The sequence below is a fragment of the Podarcis melisellensis genome (assembly GCF_964234715.1).
Source record: "Podarcis melisellensis genome assembly, chromosome: 8".
NCBI lineage: Eukaryota > Metazoa > Chordata > Lepidosauria > Squamata > Lacertidae > Podarcis > Podarcis melisellensis.
The window spans coordinates 43,919,236-43,933,225 of NC_138540.1; the positions used below are offsets into that span (position 1 = coordinate 43,919,236).

Here is a 13,990-nt window from a genome sequence, read left to right on the forward strand (position 1 = left end):
CTTCATCAGCTTAAAGCTATCAATCCCTTATAGATTTCCAAATAAAACCACAAGGGGTGTGTGCAGCCAGGGGTGCCAACTTGAATAAAATATGTAGAGGGGGGGTAAGCCCTGCCCCACATAATCAATCGCCTGATGAGGTGCACCCACACTATTTGAATGGAAATGCCCATCACCTTTGAGGGGGAACCTGGCCCCTTCAAATATTTTATGGAGGAGGGGGGCAAAGGGACATCGGCTCCTAGGAGTTGGCTCCTATGTGTGCAGCTAATCCTGGATTTTTGATGCAGTTATCAAGGCAAGGCAACAAAAAAGTGGTATAGGAAAGAGACAGGAAGTAGCATGAAGACATGACTGAAAGACAAAACTGAAGCAGGAAGGGACAGTAGCTTCACTAATAGGGAGCCTGCTTGACCGGGGAAATCAGGTCCTTTCCCATTTCCCTAAAAGTCAGTGGAATGGCATTCTTTTCATTAACCTGCATGGAGGAAGGGAAAATTGCCACCTTGAGGAAGGAGAGAATAAATCTCAATGCACCTCAGACCCCTGATAAAGACTAGTTTCTGGATCAGTCTCAGTCCTTCCAGTTATGAACCCACACCTTTCTGTCCCTTATCCTTTCCACTCAAAAGCTCCTCTGCTTTCAGTCTGTTAAACTTCCTCACCATGATGCTCTATTATATATGGATGGAACAAGTTCCCCCTCTTTATATGCCAAGTCACTTTTCACTCTTCCTTCAGCAAAGTCACACATTTTCTGCTCTCTTTGCTACTAGGCTACCCACCTCTGCCTCTTCTATCTCTTTCTCCCTCATCCAGCCATTTGTCCTTCTTCCCCATGAAATGGGGAAGGCAGCCAAGAAGAGGAGCTCTGGAATCTTCATGTTGCAAAATTGCTGGCAAAGAGCAACTGCTATGGAAGCTTCTGTTGCCAATATTCCAATCTGCTTCTTCAAGGCTGCAACATGTCTCCCTGTTAAGTCAATCTGCACCCACAGGGAGTGGATTTTCCATTCACTCCTTTGCTCCCTTGATCTCTCCATTCAGACACAAGATGATCCCACAAGAGGCCCATCTGCAGCCTTATAAAACAAAAAATGTAGGTTGCAGAATGAGCAAAAATCTTTCCTCCAGGCTCCACCCCACAGCAGTTATGAGGCTTTCAGACCCAGCTGTCCCTGATGAGTCGGAAGCTACCTTCCCATGTTATGATGGGAAACAGGATTGCACCCACTGTCTTCCTCAATTCCACCTCTTAAACATGCCCCTAATATCTGAAAGAGATGGTGCACATACAAACTGCATGTGTGATCAGGAACACTGACTTTGTCAAGGTTCATGACTGAACAGACATAACTACACGGTGCCAAATGCATGTAGGAGTGAAGCAAGGGCAGCAGCCACATTCTTGCCCCTCTTTCTATTAATGTTTATTGTAACATACAGGGCCGTCTTAAGCATATCTGGCGCCATGGTGCAAAGCTCTTTCCCGCGCCCCCTGCCCCAGTTTCCCAGAGTTGTCCACCTTTTTTTAGGGAGGATGGGGCTGCCAGCAGGGCTGGAGGAGGTGGGCAGTGGCTGGAGGGCGGCTCCTCTGGTGGGGAAGAGGCGGAGGCTGGACACAGTGCCTCCCAGCTCAGCTGGCAGCTTCGTGCCGCGGTGGCCATGGCAGACGGAGGCTCCGGGTGCAGCGCTGCTTCGGCGCGGCATGGCAGAGGTGGGCGAGGGCAGCGAGCGTCCAGCCTCTGCTTCTTCCCTGGCGCCTTCCAGAACTTGGTGCCCTGGCGCCCTGCACCACTAGCCTCTATGAGTAAGACGCCCCTGGTAACATATTAATAGGGTTCTGGTTGTGACATAGCCTTTGGTACTCTGTGCAAAACTGACATCGTATCATCACCTGACCAATGTTTAATTACAAATTATTGTATCCCATCCCATCAGTTTCCCAAGAGAACCTGGGAAATTATAAGCCTATGATTTGAGTCCATGTTGGCTATCACTTACACCAAACATGCAGGTTCACCCTGTGATAGGCTGTAAGGAGAGCTGGGATGTGTCTACCTGATGATAGAAACAGAGCCTCCTTCAACCTGCTCCATATATTTATATGCTGTACAGCAGCTACAAAGACATCCTTGTATGCTTCTGATCCTTATACCACAAGCATACCAGAGTTATGAGCCTGGCCTATAAAATCACATGGTGGTTTTAAGAAATTAAATTCTTTCTTTATGTTATATTGAAAGTTACCATAGCCCCAGAGAGGCTAGAAAATGTGTTTATTTACAACTGGAAGCTAAGAGAAGCTGGGACTTTCCAAAAAGCACCAAGGAAGATTGAACAAGTCTTCAACAAAAACATAAGCAATAGAAGCTGCAGAGAAGCACCTGGGCTCTGTGCCAGCAAAAGGCATCTGCAACATACAACTGATGTAATCTATGGTGGGCTAGTCCAATAAAATATGCACAACTTTTAAGAGTCAAACATTTCCTTGTTTTAGCTTTGCATGTTGCAGTAAGGCGTGTGGAAGAAAATCTTGAAAAACTGGCAATAGCCTAGCTATCCATGTCCATTTCCCTTGCTTCACATTATAAGGCTTGAAGTAATCTATTTTTTGTGAATCCATTTTGCAATTTCAGCTCACATCTCTCCATAATGATAATTCCACCCCCAGGCACAAGAATCCAGAACTACCTTTACACTGAATGCACAATTCACACAATACAGTTGTTGTTTTTTATTTTATTTTTTGCTGTTCTCAGAGGATGGGACAACTTAAAACAGCAAACCCTGACCACATCCTTAAACCCAATCCAGTTGCTTCAGGATAACTCAGCTGTGTGCAGGCCCAAGATGAGAGTCATGGAAATATTTAGCCATCTTAAAATATTCTAAACATTTATACTCCACCTTGCGAAACAGAATCTTCACAAGGCAGCTTACAACCAGATTTTAAAACACAGCACAACAGTAATCTAACTAGAACTAAATGCAACCTACACAATGAGAACCAAGACTGCAGCAGAAGGAAGCAAAACCCTCAGCAGAGAAGACATGATGAATAGATAGATGCAGACCACAGAGTGTGTGGGTACCAGCAACATCCTATGAATGGCAAGAAAGGGAGGGGACAGCATGGCCACAGAAGAACCCCACTGGTACTCAACTCCTAGGATAACTCTTTGCAAACTGGCAAGCAGCCAACCCCTCTTCATCCTTCCAGCTGTCCTGCATGTGAGACTGTCTAGGAGGCCACACTGAAAAGCCACGGCATCTGCCTTTGTCTTGCTGCATGCCCACATACTGAGGAGCCTGTTTGTGTCTAATCACAATTAGCACCATGCCCAATTCCATGCCCTGTGCTAATTCAAGAGGAAGAGCATGTCATTCCCTGCCAAGAATTACAGCTAATCGCCAAAGGCTCTGTGGTACGCCTGCTTTGCCTTTCATTAGGCTTTTGTTTCTAATGTCAAAGCTGGTGGTCTCCTTTTTGCTAGAAATCACCGTGGCATCACTGAAAAATGCCAGCACCATCTCAGATTGCCTAAGGACAAATGTAGTGCCTGTGAGTGATAGCAAATTTCCCCACCACCGCTTAACACACAACAACAACAACAACAACAACACACACAATATGCTCAACAGTCAACTCAGGGGTCTGCCAAAATGTTCATATTACAGCCCTGCAGCCCAAATGTAATGTGAAACTGGCAGCTGCATTAAAGTCTCAGGAAAGTGCAACACAAGAATCAACTCTGTCCCTATATTTGCCCCTTTGAATTTGTTCGTACAGTATAGTTAAGAGCAAAAATTCAGACTAAATACTTCTGACAAAACAGAACACATTATAAATATACAAAAGGAGGGCAATGCAAATGAAACAGCCCATGCTCTTTGAATGACCCTTGAGGCCAGACACACACATACACCCTGCCAAGCAGTACAAAGACTGTTCCACTCATGAATTCTCAGTGCAAAAGAGTGGCCACTGGAGGGAGGGAGAGTCTTCCAACTACTCACATCTCCCATTAGGCCTAGGTATGGTAAGGAAGGACCTCCTCCACGTTGTTCTGTAATTGGAGCAATCCAACACTGAGAGACACATTTGTCTGCCATAACTCACTAGGTCAGCTAATCTACTTCTTAAAATACCGTAGCTTTTTGGATGCACATTATGAAATACAGAGCCTGTGGTCATAACTTGAATAATGCCAATATTTCAGAATGAAGATTCTTAAAAGTGTGCAAAAAGACCATCATAGCACTGGCAAAGTGAGTGCCACAAGTGATAGGGTCCTTCTGAATTTGCTCTGCACTAAAGAAACCCAATCTTGCAATAACTCCAGGAAACGTTGTGGAAGAGCAAATTCGATTGCTAAGGACTTCACCCAAGTGTTATAAAAAGCTAGGATAAATGTGTTTGTTCATTTATTTACATAATAGCAGTTTACTGCTAATTTTTTATGATGATGATAATTCATAATGTATTAGTAAATGTGCAATCATACAACTGTTTGTTTGTTTGTTTGTTTGTTTGTTTGTTTGAATAAGTGGCATCTGTACAACACTTAACTTGTTTCCTGCTCAACCTTGAAATCCTTTCAAAACAGTGACACCCCCTTTTGCGAAAGATACAAAAAGTTTGAAAAGTAGCAAGTTCATCTTGGCTAAAACTGCTCCCCCAACACACACTCCACAAAACCTGGGAATCTGGCTAACTGCTTCGCCTCCACCCCTTGCTCATTTTGTGATGTCTGAACTAAGTATGAAATAAGAATGCAGCAGATTCAAGCCAACTGCAAATCCGATAGGGGGAGGGTAGTGGTGATGAAGAATGCACCACAGCCCCTTGGGATAACATGGTGATTTTAAACTCCTGGCTTTTCTTCCATTTGGCTGTATCATTTATATTCCCTGACCCAGCAAAAGCAGTTGGTTCTGCAGTCTGATTAAAGGAACTGGGCGTTTGATCTGTAATTGTTTTTCAATGGCTGTATCTTCTTCTGTGTTATTGCTTTACACGGCTTGCCTTTGTACAATATTGAAAATCAATAAAAGTACAAAAATGTATTTTTTCCCCTCCTCTTAAAAGTGAAACAATCTTGTTAAGATTCTGCTGCAGACACTTTGCAATGGTAGTACCCCCCTTTTTAAAATAGCACTTCAAGGAGCAAGCCTGGCAATCCCAGACAGTATGGAAACAGCCATGGCACAAATGCCCTTAGTCATGGCATTCAATCCAATCTGAGAACAGTCTTTGGACTGAAGCCTATCATGGCTCAGGGCTCAACCACACTTCCACTTGCCCCAGACCTAGAAAGCATGGGTCCAAAGGGTTTTTTACGCCTTCTAGGCATGGGTCCAATCAGTTTTGGTTGGCCCACTGCTTTCTCCAGGAAAGCCTGCTCTTTACCGCTGAATCGGTACAAGTGGAAGTGGAAGTGTGGCAGGACAAGTGGAGGTGTGCATAGGATACATCAACTAGCTAAATCCAAGGTAGGTATCCGAGAGGCTCATCTCCCTACTATGTTCATGGCATTCCCAAAGTCATTGCCAGCCACTTGCTGGAAAGCCAAAGTGTTTCAGGGTTTTACAGACCTGAGGCCAAGAACTGCTGCAGCTTAGTGCCACAGCCCCCCAACTATACTTATTCAAGAATGGCCAGCACTTGTTTGCTCATAGGGTGGTTTGACTGCAAATATCTGCATACTGTTGGAAGCTAATATAACAACTGCTCCTATCTGAATAGCCAAATACTGTTTCGATAGAGAACTTTCAGTACAACTTTCTAGAAACCATCAACATGCTCTGAGACCAAAACTAGTGCTTTTGCTCAAAATGCAGAAATTTCCAATGAATATTATTCTGAACATTTTAAATTTTCACTTCCTTTTTTGTTTAAGTAGAGAATTGAAGTGCAAAAGTCACCTCCCTCAGCTACATAATTTACCCAGCTAAATTTGCTGCAAGCGTCACCAATGGCAGATATATATATATATATATATATATATATATATATATATATATATATATGAATGACAAGCAAACAAGAAGCCCAAACCCAAATTCAGTGGTTGGCTCCTCAGTTTCCTTGATAACTAGACCATCTACACTTCTCTCATCTGGCTTTAAGGGAACATGGGAAAGGGAATTTGGATTGTTTTCCTGTTCCCTCCCTATCCCCTTTTAATTGTCTATTATATTATAAACCTGAGAATATGGTCTAGGCTGTTTTCTTAATATCTGTACAGTGCCTTAATACCGGGGCAGGAAAGGGGGAGGAGTGCTGAAAGAAGTATCAATGGGGTGCCAATTTGATGGGGTCCTCAATTCCTATAAATGTGAAACCAAATGCTTCCTGGTGCTAAAAAGGCACCCCTTCCTCCTCCACTACTTACCACTTGTAGGCTTCAGCACCCACTTGCTCACCCAGCCTCCTGGAGGCCTGGCACATTGTGGGGCCTAGCTGGAAACTGAGAGTGGCCAGCTGCCTCCTCATCCTGCTGCTATTGTTGCTGATGGAAGGTTCCAGAAGAGCCAAACAGCTGCTTATCCTTGCTTTGGTCCCTTGAGGCCCTACAGGGTGTCCTTCAGGGGGCAGAATCCCTTCATGGAACAAGGCACCAAGAGTCATTAATCAGGAATAACAAACCCCACAAGTCCTGTTTCCTCAGAAGTGAAAGGAATAATTACCAAGTTGGTGTGGGGTGATGTGAGAGAGCGGCCATATTTCCCATCTGCTTAAGCAGCCTGAGGGAGGGACTCGAGGAGGAGGAAGGGTTAATGCATACTATGGCGGGTGCCACTATTCTGTGTTAAGCCAAGCAGCCCAGAAGTTGGAGCCAGGCTGGAACCAAGATGGCTGGCTCCCCAGCCTCCCCCACCAAGAGAATTGCCTCAGGAGGACAGAGAGCTTCTCCCTCCTCAGAGAGCAGCTCTTGGACCTTGAAGGGGGAGGGAGCATCTATTGGCTCTTCTCCTTCAACCCTCCTTCCCATTGGTACCCTGGTATGTCTGTTTCGGATAAGAGGTGGCCCTCTTACCTAGGCCTTGTTAGTTTGATTTACCCCTCCCTTGCTTGAATTCCTCAAATCCCAGCAGCCTTTTACAACAGCCTGACACAGATAACATGGCTGCAGTTATTTTATTCCTTTGATAAAGGTAAAGAGCAGCAAATCTGTATATTTAATAACAAGGAAAGAGAGAAATGGTTTCTGCCTTATTCCTACCACTTCTCCCTGCTTTGAGCCAAACAGTCTCTTCTATCCTTCCTCCACTGTTTCTGTAGTTGGTGTGTAGAGTTGTGTCTGGCCAAAGGCAGTGTGTGTGTGTGTGTGTGTGTGTGTGTGTGTGTGTGTAGTTTTCTGAAATATTTAGGGATTTTTTTTAATTTAAAAAAGTGTGGTAATTTGCAGTACCTAAATAAGAGAGAGCCCAATGGACAGTGGAGAAATAAATGAATGCCTACTAATACCAGGCCCCATCTTTCAAAATTTGAGGAAAAAGAGATATGAAATTGCCCTTTTAGCTAGGAATTAATTTAGTGAGGGATGTGTAACCTTACAATAGCTTTAATCTGGGTATATCTCGGAGAGATTTTTAAAGCTTACTTTGTCTACTAGGCCTGCAGTCTGGGCCAATCTGTGTTTACAGTACTTGGAATGAGTAATGAGAACAATGAGACTTGCTCCCAAGCGTGCACTGGATTGCAACTTTACTGTGCAATTTGGGCCCTGAGTCTTCCTCCCACCCCACCTAACCATCCCAATTCACACTGTTATTTCCTAAGGATTTCTCACAAGATCCAGACATTCCCTTATAAAGTGAAACAACTGAGACTATTGGTAAGCTTCAAATCTGTCACTCAGCCAGGAAGCTTGCTGAGTTGATCCTGAGTCACTCACCACATCTTAGCTTAACCTACTTCACCAGGTTGTTGTGAGGGTAATATTATGTGGTGGGAGCCAACTACCACCCTAAGCTCACTGAAGTCGGTTAAAAAATGTAATAAACAATAACTGGGTTTCTCCAAAGCTTCCATACTATAGGAATAAACATATAGGCCTCCCTTACAAGCCTGTTGTAAAGATTATAGCGATACTTTGAGCACTTAAGAGGAAAGCACTGTATAAAATCTGTCTGATTATATATTTTTATTTTAGTCAGAGAAATATTTGTTGTTTATTCCTAAAACATTATTTTATTTATAATATGGTTTTAAATTGTTATCTCATTTACTTCAATGCTTAGAACTTCTTATAAATTTAATGCAAGACGGGCAGAAGTCCAATAAAGATAGATGAGTATTGCAGTTCCCCTTCTATCTTCCTCCTCATTTGTTTTACTTAGATAGGAAAGACTGAAGCTCTGCCCCTCCTACTGACAGAAAAACTGAGAGATAAAAGGGGATTTAAATGCCTAGCAAGTCAATTGATTTGGGTGTTCCCAGCCACTATCCAGCTGCTGGGAATATAAATAGAGCTAAAGGACTAGAAAATGATAAATTGCTACATTTCATTTGCTATATTTTTCTGGTAAGAATTTTTTTTTTTAGGGCTGTTTTCCAATTTCTGAGCCAAATCTCTCCTTTGGGTGCTCTAAAAGTGAGCTAAGCTTTGCTACTTAGGAGAGGAGCCCCTCCCCGCATCTGCATCTGAAGGCTCCCATAATTTGGCTCAGTCATGGGCTCTCCATGGGGTGGGGGTAAGTGTGTAGGCACAAAGAAAGGTCCCAAGAACCAAGATTACACTTTAAGGGCTTATTGGGAGTGCATGTGTGTGTGTGTGTGTGTGTGTGTGTGTAGAGAGAGAGAGATTCTGAAAAGAACACTCGGTTTTCACATGGATTGTTTAGAATTTCTGATGAAACTGCAGAAATGTCAATGCAGAGTAGGAACAGCCAATCAGAAAGCAGCTCTTTGACCTTTGACCTTCTCTTCGTCAGCAGGACTGCTATTATCTTCAAGGGGGGAGAGCCCTCCTTGCCTCTTGTTATACCTTTTTTATGATCTAGGATTCTGAAGATAATAATGACTCCATGTTACATAAAACAGATACATTAATGTCACCAAGTCCCAAAAGTATGGAATCAACCCAACTCCTTCAGAAAGACTGGGGGGAGGGGAGTGATAGAAATTCAGAGAGCAGAGCCTAATAAGGCCGAAAGAAGAGAGGTGCTGCCTTAGACCGCTTTTTCCTTCCTATTTGAAATGGGATATTTAAAGGGCCCTTTGGCTAAAGGAGATCAGAGTCTTGGCAAGATAACTGAGTATGACTGAATGCGCTGCCATCAAAGTGTACAAATCAAATGTGTGATTTTGATTCGTGCTGTAGAGTGTTAGCCTATTACACTCACTTGCTACAGCCCCAGCTGCTAATGGGGGAGAGGGGGAGGACATACCCAGGCACCCACCTTTCATCTTGGGGATGCTTCTCCCCAGGCTTGGCTCTTTGGTGACACGGCTTGTTTGGCCTCAGTAGAGTGTAGATTGTGATCCAGCCCTCCCCACACTAGAAACCCATTGGCTTCTCATTTGTTGGATGTCTGTATCCTGGTTTCTGGGGTCACAAGTAGAAGAGAATATATGTTGTGGCAGCAGCAAATCCCACTAATTTTTTTTACGTGAGGAGCTAGTGCTGCCTCTTGATACTGGCTGAGATAGAGTGCCTGATCGACCAGCCGTGTATTTTCCAATGTATCCTGCCATGCTACATCTTGAGAGGACAAAGGAAACGAGAAGCAGTCTTTGTGGTACTCCTGCATAAGGCCTCTTCCAGAGCCTGGAGATGACTTGTTCCTCTTGCCTTGTTTTTATGTACAAGTGTCTAAGAAGGAGCCCCCACCCAAAAGGCTCTTTTCCAACATAAATTCTGCTTAGGGCTTAAGGGTACTCCCTTTTCTATCTTAATTCAGTTATACTAAGCAGGTGGGAGTGTTATGTTCCATTCCTGCCTGAATTCCAAGCTAAATTCCAGATTAGCTTTGGTCATCTTGATAGATGTCTTGAACAGGGAACTGGATAGTGGGAATGCAACCACCTTGATTTTACTTACTGCATCTCTCAGTGGCATTTGACACCACTGATGACCATGGTATCTTTCTGTCTGAACTGTCAAGCCTGGGCTTAGGAGGCATAGTATTATTATGTCTCTAGTACCTTTTTTAAGTTCAGTACCAAAACATAGTATTGGGGGATTCCCCCCCCCCCGCCCTGTTGCCTCTGGTTTGTGGAGTGTCACAGGGTCCATCTTATTCCCTCTATTCTTCAACATTTATATGAAGCTCCTAGGAGAATTCATCCATCGGATTGGGCTTCAGTGTCACCAATAGGCAGATGGCACACATCTCTACCTTTCTTTTCCACCTAAGAATCCCAGGGGAGGCTGTAGAACTATTGAAGAGCTGTCTGAATGCACTGCTGAGATAAATATGGAAGAAAACACTGAAACTTAATATGGAAAAGACAATGGTTCTATATGGGTTGAGAAGTCAGCCAGTCTAGATAGTGATCTGAAACTGGTTATGGATAGAGTTACATGAAAATGGGGGGGGGGGGCAACTTGAATAAAAGATGGGGGGAGGTAAGCCCTGCCCCGTTTAATCGATCACATGATGCAGTGCATGCACACAATTTCAATGGCAATGCTCATCAACTTTGGGGGCCTCACCCCCTCAATTTGATGGGGGGGACAGAGCAAAGGGTTCTCGGCCCCCAGGAGTTGGCTCCTATTCATGAAAATTGCATTGATTACCAGTAAGTTTCTGTGCTCAATTGAAAGTGCTGACCAGGAATCCAGCTATCTAAAGTAGTACCATCATCCATATAATCCTGCCCATAAACTAATATCTGGGGTGTATGGGGTGCTGGTTAGCGGAGGGGTAGTACCTCTGGTGAGGGACACATTATGCTCCTTCTGTGGTAGTTTATACAACTTTTGTCCCTAACCTGTACTCAGGTTTGACTTGTGACTGGCCTGCCAAACCAGGTGAGGATAGCCAGTATGCCTTGATGAGTTAGGAATTTCTCCTGCATGTGAAGAACAGGTCTGGTGGATTGAGCGTACTAGACCAATAGTGGGTCCAACAATCAAGAAGGCAGCAACTGTACATGCTGTAGAGGGAAAAAAATCTATACCCACTGCCTTGTGGGACATCTTTTGGAGAAGAAAAGGCTAAGGCAGAGCTTTCCAAACTGTGTGTCGTGACATGTTAGCGTGTTGGCTGCAGTGTGTAGGTGTGCCACGTGAATGCTCCCCATGCTCCTCCCAGGGCTGGAAAGGTATTAGATTAACTTCTGGTTTGCTAGCAAAACTGAATTACTGTGTCATGAAATGATGCATGTCTAAAAAGTGTGTCACCAACATAAAAAGTTTGGAAAGCTCTGGGCTTAAGGAATAAACCCTACACAAATCTTGTGTGCTCCTTCCGGCAACTCCTGCAGCCCAGCTGGTGCCAAATGTATTGCTCTGATTTTATTTGGACGACATCTGCAAGGCCAAGAGGGGGGGTCTTTTCATCTGGGCAGCCCAGGACCTCCATATACACTGCCCAGTCTTGCTTCCTGGAGAGGTCACTTCAGTTCTGCAAGGGGCAGGCCTTGGTAATAATATGGTGCCCTGTGTGAGGCAAAAATTTGACACCCCCCACAGCCCTCACACTACTTTCCCAAAAGCCGAGTAAGCAAGGTGCTGGACTTTGTGAGTGCTCTGGCAGGGTCCTAGAGCCCTCCTGCCTCCTTCCCAAAGCTGGGCGAGCAATAACTAGGCTTTGGCAAGGAGGCAGGAAAGTGTTCTCTTGGCTCAGCACTCTGTGTGGGGAAACTAGTTGTGCTGCCCAAAATCCACCTCTGATGCTGCTAACGCACAAAAACAACAACATTGGAGGCAGCAGTTATGAGTTACTGGTCCCTTCAGCCACAGCGATTTGGCTTCGCCTTCAGAGGCACTCTCCGTTGTTTCTTGAGACAGATGGATGACAACCAAACTAATATCTGTTTCAGGGGTCTTTCTTGAGAGCTTGCCATTAAGTTGACATATACAAGAGGAAGGGCTTCTCACTGGCTGTCCCCCAAATTTAGAACTTTAAACTGATATACATCTTGCACCTTCACTACAGGCCTTTTGGCAGGCCTGAAATTCTCTTCACTGCTGCATTTACCTAAGACCCAAAATAGTTGTGTATTTCAGAACAGCAAGTTCAGAATAATTTGTACCCTTCTCTAACGTGGCCACTATATCTCCACCCGTGTCTCCTTCTTTATAGGTATCTCATTTTGTAAAGTGTGGCTGTAAAAATTGGCTTTAAAATATTTTAAATAAATAAAATCCTGCAACCTGGTGCCCAGTTCAACATGATACTGATCTGACAGGCAGCATGAAACCCTGCCTGCGGGCATTTGTAAAGCTAGAAGAGGAAGGGATCTATTATTAATGGCAGAAAGTGAGGTGAAATCAGGGCAGGGAAATAACATGAGCCATGATTAGTGCACATTATTGAAGAGGCCCAGGAGTTGTTACCTTTTGGATGCACAGAAGCCACAGGGAAAGTGTCAGGCTGCAAGATCCACCACAACTCTTTCCTATTTGCTGATTAATAACACTCATTAATTAGAAGAGCACATAATGGGATTGCTAATTGCAACTGATGGAAGTCCCATCTTTGCTAGAAACATTCTGGATTTGGCGGATCATATAATCTCCTTGTCTTTGATTTCATCTGTAGCAAAAGAAGAATGCAGAGAAAGGGAGGCAGAGGCCGGGAGTCAGAGGAAAACCCCAAGGATAAATGTAATGGATGGAAAAGTCTCTTTGAACTTATGTATACAAACCAGCCCAGCTACTATCCTCAACATCCTCCTGAAGGCCAGAAAGCCATAAAAATTTCCAGAGTCGGAGCAATCATGAGAGGCATCAAGTGCAGGACAAACTCTTATTGTAATGCTTCGGGAAGAAAGAGAGAAAAATCCTCATCCTGAGCACACAGTCCCAATTGTAAAGCAGGCTCATGCTGGCCTTGTAAAAATCTGTTTATTTATGTATATTATATAGGCTGAGCAAGTGATTACCAGCGTGACATTATGAGACTCTTGAGGATTCAAGATAACCTGAGTACTAGGAGCCAGCTCTGACTTTGGGTGGCACACAGATAGGTGTCAGCAACATCAGGAAGATCACATCCCAAAATCCAAAATAGTCAAAGCTAAGTGGCTTCTGCTTAAGTCTCCAGCACATCCCAAGACCAGATCCAACTAGATTCAGTAACCACCACCACTTAGGTGGGACTTTTAAGACAAAAAGGTAGGCAGTTGCCCTCTGCAACCACCCATCAACCTCTCCCAGTGGCATAATGGGTCAGTGCATCTGGCTGTTAAGCAGAGGTTTGGTGGTTCAAACCCACTCAGGTGCAGCTGTAAGCAGGATTCCTGCACTGCAGTGGGTTGGACTAGATGACCCTTGGGATCTCTTACCAACTCGGCAATTATATGATTCTAACTCTCAGGTGATATCAAAGCCTATGGGTATGGATGGGTGTGTCATTTTTCACAATGACGAGAAGCAGTAGTGTGACTCACACAACTGGATAATACAAATATAAACATGGTAAAAAAAAATCAACAGGGCATTGAGTTAGGTCAATTTTAAGTGCAAAATAAAATAAGGGAATGCAAATGCGAGCAATTGTTTCCTTTGCTAATACTATTTTATTATTATATTTGAATACCACCCTTCACCAATAGGTATCAGGGTAATTCACAATATTAAATCACAATATAAAACCACAAAATATATAATCAAAATATAAACAAAAACAACCCAATAACAGTAGTTTTCTTAACTGTGTATCTCCCTAGAGGCACCCACTGCTTCTTTTGTTCCAAGGCACATGGAATCATAGAACTGTAGAGTTCGAATCATCTATTGTGGTCCAACCCACTGTTACAGGTGGCCCATACAGGATCAAACCCACGACATTGGCATTATCAGCACCATGC

General features: G+C 43.9%; 1 protein-coding gene across 14 annotated transcripts in view; it reads right to left on the reverse strand.

Moving 5' to 3' along the window:
* Positions 1 to 13,990, reverse strand: part of ZFHX3 (zinc finger homeobox 3) — a 384,144-nt gene that overhangs the window by 240,552 nt on the left and 129,602 nt on the right. For 7 of the 14 annotated variants that reach the window (XM_081923266.1, XM_081923281.1, XM_081923265.1 and 4 more), the window contains exon 1: positions 6,399 to 6,951. The exons of 1 other annotated variant lie outside the window; for it this stretch is intronic. The gene's annotated coding sequence lies outside the window, so the exon portion shown is untranslated. Of the gene's footprint in view, positions 1 to 785; positions 898 to 6,398; positions 6,952 to 7,229; positions 8,793 to 13,990 lie in introns of those variants that run through there. 6 more of the 14 variants (XM_081923272.1, XM_081923271.1, XM_081923264.1 and 3 more) reach the window with 4 other exon arrangements.